This window comes from Leptosomus discolor, chromosome 12 (genome assembly GCF_034619465.1).
Source record: "Leptosomus discolor isolate bLepDis1 chromosome 12, bLepDis1.hap2, whole genome shotgun sequence".
Taxonomy (NCBI): domain Eukaryota; kingdom Metazoa; phylum Chordata; class Aves; order Leptosomiformes; family Leptosomidae; genus Leptosomus; species Leptosomus discolor.
In genome coordinates, this window is record NC_141402.1 from 2713201 (window position 1) to 2719680 (window position 6480).

A 6480-nucleotide genomic window follows, 5' to 3' on the forward strand; every position below is an offset into this window, starting at 1 on the left:
CTTTGCTCTGAAGTGCTACGTGGGACTCTTCTTGCCAAGACTTGAGCCATGTGATTGGCATCTCTGTAGTAGGTTCCTGGTTTTGATACCCAAAATTTTCCTCCTATGAGGAAAACCGGTATATTGTGGTTCCAACTGAATGTTTGCATTATTGGCTAGTAACTGCCCGTGCAGAAAGCCTGGGGTTTTTTACAAGCCTTAGTATTAGATTCTCTGTGTGCTCGTCTTTCTCTAGTGCCGTGCAGCATCTGGATCTACAAGGCTGAAAACCAAATACTGAGCATGATCCCTACAACAGTTGTTCAGGTGAAACATCTAAAGAAGCGAAGAAACATTAGTGTGGTCCCTCACAGAGGTCTGAACAGCCGTGTGAATGGCTGGAGGGGTGTAAAAACGTTTCCATTTAGAGAATTCCTCAGTATTAACTGCGAGGAGAAAAGACGGTGTTTGTGGCATAATGCTTTTTCTGTACAGAAATTCCATCATCTGTTAAAAGCATCAGTGAAAAAGGGGTTTAGTGGAACTAGAACTTACTCCAGTGCTGTCTGTCTGTTGTGTGTTTTTAGGGACAAATAACTCTCCTGGGCAGAGGCTTGCTTGGTACGTTACCAGGATCTGTGTGTTCTGGTTAACTGGTGTCAGCTGGAGGTCATAAGGCTCTACAGAAGGACTCCCAGCTCTTGGCAATTTTACTCTTCTCAGGGAGTGGTTCTGCCGCGGGTCGTTAAAGAGGAACTATAACGGGTGCTTGCTGTAGAAGAAGCCAAGACACAGGACGATGCTATTCCGTCAGCTTCTGAGCACCGTGACGCGAGGGTTCGAGGCCTCTGATCCAAGCACAGCCGGTGGTCACAGGACTCCTGCGAACTGTCTGTGTACGAAGTGAGGAGGTGGGCAGGGAGGGGGAGCGGCACGTTGTCGTTACTGTACCGGACGTGTGTCTGTAACGGGACAGAGGTTATTCCGTTGCTTCAGGCAGCTGTTTTGGCTCGGGGCACATTGCCTAAAGTTACCCGATGCAGCGTTACTGCGAGCACTGTAACTCTTCATTATGTGCCTTTGAAGTAGCCAGTGGTTCTCCGCACCCCACCCAAAACTGAAGCTCGTGCCAGATGGGTATGAAAAGGGAATTCGCCATCGAAGGAAACAAGGAGTCGGTTCTGTTCGCCGACACTGCGGGGCTGTAGAAATCGCTGCGAAAGCGGGAGAGAATTGACTGTCACCATCCCACTTCAGAAGGCAGCACTTCACCAGTGCTCTGACTGGTTCAGCGAGCGGGTATACTGGTCACTGCCAACAGAGTGCACCCGACTGCTGAACGCTGCCTGTGGGTGTTATCATCTGTGCAACAGGCATGCACAGGTTACGTACGTGGGTCCTTCCCTTTGGCCACCACCCTTCAGGTTCAGCATGAGGTTCTGTCAGATGCGGACTCGGATCCTGACTGCTCGGTACTGACACTCGGTCAGGATTTCTCCTGTCAAGGTAAAATAAGCCTTGTTGAACCTCTATGAATTCAGCACATGGTTAAAAACCCAGCACATCCAACGCAAATGTGTAACTAATCTAGTCTGTCCTTTGCACACGGAAAAGGCCTACGCTGACAGTCTCTTTATAATTGCGCTGTAGGATTCCTTCAGCATTTTTTGTGGGCTTTCGCTGGCTGGCTGGTTTACTGGAGAGAAATGTTGGCCACCATTTCCTTGCTGTGACTGCATCATGCAAGAGAAAAACAAGTAGTGTGCCAGCCAGCAGGGAAAAAAAACCCACTGGAAGCTGCTGGGCAAGTTATTCCAGTGCTGGAATTTTTTTTTTTTTCCTGTCATTGTGTAAAGTAATTTCTCATCATCTGTACAAAGAATGTAATGGAGAAAATTCAGGCCAAGTTGGAAATACCATTTATCTGTGAAGAATACAGATAGGTGTGTCCTCTGTAGGAGGTACTGTCCTCTGTTCCTCCTACAGATTTTGGGAAGGGAAAACAAGTAAATGTTCACTGATGGGTGAAGTTAAGTTCCTTGTTCCCTTTTCTAAGTGAATTAATAAATTAAGGATTTTTTTTAATATCAAGCCTTAATTGAGTGGATTCTCATTTAATACATTGCATACAAGAACACACAAGCATCTTACATCCATTTGTCTTTATTTATGGCTTAAACAGAGGTAAAACCTTAAAGACATTTAGAAGATGGTATGCCGAGCTGACTGATAATCATCTTAACTACTGTAACATGCCAAAAGAACCTAATTTAAGTTCTCAGTGGTTTAGGGTTTATTTTAGGTTTAATGAATTAATTGGTAGTTGTGGTGTGGTAATAAAAGTAAATCCAGAATACCAATTTAAATACGACTGGTAGTTACAGGTATTTCATATTGTACTCAAGTTGGGTCTCTTTTTTTTTTTTTTTTTTTTTTCTAAATAGCATCAATCTAAATGCCTTCATAGAAGAAAACCCCTGGTTTTGGTGTGCTCAGCTACATTTCTGTTGCTCTCCTTCAGTGTTTTTCTAGGTTGTAAATGTTAGGCTCCACATTTGGCTGCCTCTGGGGGAAGCTGCCACTTTCCGTTTCTCCTTGTTTCCCTTTGCGTGTTCTAAAGCTCTGCGTTATTTTCCTTAGTCCTATCTGTTAACTCACCATTTCTTTAACCACCAGTGGGGGTGTGTGACAGGCACGGCCGCATCCTGTTCTAGGAAATCGCGTTGGAGGGTGATGAGCGTTTGACTGCAGCCCAGCTGATCCTTTTTTCTTATTCCATTGCTCTGTCTGCCCAAGAAATGGGAGACACTGGTCATGGTGGCTCTGGGGCCTCTCCCCAACCACTTTTTGAAACCCAGTTTCCGTGTCCCAAAGGGAAGCACGGTGGGCACAAAGTGCAGGTTTAGCTGCTGAGATGAAAACTGAGCGTAGGAACAGCTACACCTAATGAAGGGAGAGGGGAATCGCTCGTCCATCAGACAAGCCCCATGAAAAATCAACAGAGCTGGTGCTACGCAGCGTTATACACATCCATATGTCCCGTGCAGGTGTGTATATACACATAGGAGAGATGGCGAGGTGCTGGCACAGGCTGCCCACAGCAGCTGTGGATGCCCCATCCCTGGCAGTGTTCAAGGCCAGGCTGGATGGGGCTGGGAGCAACCAGGTCGAGTGGAAGGTGTTTGAACTAGATGATCTTTAAAGTCCCTTCCAACCCAAACCATTCTGTGAGATGCATTCGTCAAAGTTTTCACAGCCTGTATAAGCATTCCCAGTTCAAAAGCGACAGGGAGCTACTGGAGAGAGTCCAGCAGAAGGCTACAAGGGTGAGGAGGGGACTGGAGCATCACTTTTATGAGGAAAGGCTGAGAGACATCTTTAGCCTGGAGAAGAGAAGACTGAGAGACCTTACCAACACTTCTTAGTATCTAAGGGGCGGGTGTCAAGAGGATGGCGCCAGGCTCTTTCCAGTGATGCCCGGCACCAGAACAAGGCACAAACTGGACACAGGAAGGTCCATCAGACCATAAGGAAAAACTTCTTTACTCTGAGGGTGGCAAAGCCCTGGCACAGGCTGCTCGGGGAGGTTGTGGAGCCTCCTTCCCTGGAGATACTCAAAACCCGCCTGGACGCCGTCCTGTGCGACCTGCTCGGGGCGAACCTGCTTTAGCAGAGGGTTGGACTGGGGGATCTCCAGAGGTGCCCTCCGACCCCCACCAATCTGTGACTCTGGTAGCGCACACAACGACCGCTCCCCCGCCGTCTTGCTCCCGGGGGCGGGCGCCTTCGAGCTCCCCCGGCCCGGCCCGGCTCGGCCCGGCCCAACGCCGCTGCTCCGCCCCCGCCCAGCCGATAGAGGCAGCGCCGCCGCCGCAGCCCCCACCCCGACCAGTCGGTGCGGGGACAGTCGGCAGCGGCAGCTCGGGGCGGGTAAGGGGCGAGCGGGCTCCCTCAGCGCTGCGGCGGAGCCGCCGGGCCGGGCCGGGCCGGGCCGGGCGGAGCGGGGGGGGGGGGCAACGGAGGGAACCCGGCGCCCCCCGCCTCATCGGGGCGCAGGCGGAGCGAGGGGGCAGCCCCTCGTCTCGCCGGGAGCCCAGCTCTGCCCGCTGAGGCGAAACGGGGCTCCGGTGGGGGGGTGTTGGCGGGAGCGAGGGCAGAAGCGCTGGTCCTCAGGGGTGCGGCTGGGGTGGGCGCGGGGGGGAGATGGAAGGGGGGGGGGAGGTTTTGAGGGGCAATCTGTATTTATACTGTATTAACCAGAGGAAGGGGTGGTGATGTGGCTCGGTTTTGGATCGGTTTTGTACGTTCCCGGGTCTGAGTCACGGCGGCGGCACCGCAGTGCGCTAAGCGGGGCGGGCCGGGGCGCGGGTCCGGCCGCGGCGGGGGGGAGCGGGGACAGTGGCGGGAAAACGCCCCGGAGCGCCGGCCGGCTGGCAGCGGAGGGGGGCACCTCCCGCCCCGCGGCGGGCTGCAGCGAACTTGGCAAAAAAACCCCAAACAGAAAAAAAAGGCAGCTGGGAGGGAGCCAGGCTGCAGCTGCCGGGGGGTTGGTGGTGCAGGAGAGCTGGGCAAGGGGAAACCTGCAGCCGCTGCAGTGCCCTGGTCCCCGCAGGACTGGGATGGTACCCCCTAGTTACCCTCTTCTTGGCTCTTTTTGCTCTGTGGTTATGGTGAAAGTAGCAGCCTGGTCTTGTGTGCCCTGTCCCAAGTGGGACTGCGGAGAAATTTCTTCTGTTTCACAACTGAGGTGCTAAGGCTTTTTTTTTTTTTTGCTGTTGCAATTACTGTTTCTTGTTACTGAGGCTGCTTGAGTTAAAACAGCGGTTTAGAAAATTCGTTTTAGGAAATGTTTTTGGCTTTGTTTCTCTTAAGCCACGTTGTGAATTGCTGTCTGTATATTTTCAAATTTTTTTTTTTTAAGCTAAAATTTTACTGTTGTCTCCTCTCTCTGTCGTCCTGGAGTGTGGAAAGAAAAGCACTCATTTTCAGCAAAATAAATTGTTTGAATGACTGCTGTCAAAGCTGTTACGTTGGCTGTGACAATTTTTATTAACCTGCCTTGTATTTGTTCTGCTCATGACTTGGCTTTGCTGAAAGGCAAAACTGTTTTCCTCTGCTGACACCATTGGGTGGCTGAGGGCTCCTGGAAGATGGAGAGGTTCCCAGTAAGATTCTTGTTGCTGTCCAGAATGGCTCTTGCTTTAACCACCAGACTAACGGTGCTCCTGCAGATTCACGTCACTGTGGGACGAGCCTCTGGTCTTGGAAGGCTTCTTGCAAAGTTGTTTACCTCAGAAAATCATCTTGTCCTGCACATTATGGTTTTGTTTTTCTTAGTTTTGCTACCTAACAGTAAGTCATACAGACAGGGGAAAAAAAAACCCACAGTGGGTTTTTTGTTGAAGTGTTTGGGTTTTTTTCCAGTGGAAAAATTAACTAGACTGAAGGTTGAGAAGGATTTCAGTATTGGTTTCCTATGAAACCATGTTTTCAAGTCCATAGTCAGTCTTCTGGGAGGAAAAAAACATCCCAACATGATTGTGGTCTGCGATGGTAGACTCTTAGCCGCATATGGAAGTAGCTTCAAGCGGTATTAAGAGGGTCGAGAGCAGCAATGTGACTGTTTCACTGCTGTCTTATCGTAAGTGAAACTTGTTATCTGAATGCCTTTAATTCTTTAGGACTTGCAGTCCCACTTGGGCTTTGAGACAAACATGAAATCATGCCCTCCTAGCACAAGTGTGGTCCCTCTCTCCCTCTTTCCCCCCTGTATCTGCTTGGTACCGAGGCTGAACAGCCTACTCTGCAATAGCAGAGATTTTTTTAGCAGTAGATATTGTTGTTTGTGGTTCAGACTCTTGAGTGCAGAAGTCTGTAACTGCTGCTTTGGAGTTGCCTATGTTGAAAAAAAATCCTGGCCTTCCTGTCCCACCGCTACCTATGGATCACAGCGGGGGACTCGAGCCATCACGGCAGTCACTCGGTGGGTTATTGCATGTGGCAGTCCCTCAGTGAGAGGGAGACATTTGGGAAGAGGAGAGGCAAAAACCCCCTTGGTGCAGCCAAATCTTTTGCAACCCCATGAGAGAGAAGAAAGGAGCACAGTCTGGCTCCAGAGTTATTGGGGAATTGCTGTGGAAGAAAAAGCATTCGAGACCTAAATGGCCTCTCTTCTTGTGAGGCGCTTTGTAACAGTAAGAACTAGGGAGACCTGTTGAATGGTGTAATCAGAGGGGAGAAAGGAGACCCATCTACAGCCTGTTGAGGCTCAAATCTCAGTTCTCAGAAGAAAAATCGTGTTCTCAGAAGAAAAGTCCTCTCTCGGAAAGTGCAAAGTTACTTTTCTCTCTTTCCCTGGTTTTCCTGGCCCACGCTGTCAGTTCCGTACGGAATTGAGTCTTGATGCCTCAGTCCCTCACCATGTATGTTGCTGGTTTCATGTAGCTTTTAAATAGGATAAATATGTAACCTCTGTTTATGCCTTCAAATTAGGGAGGAAGC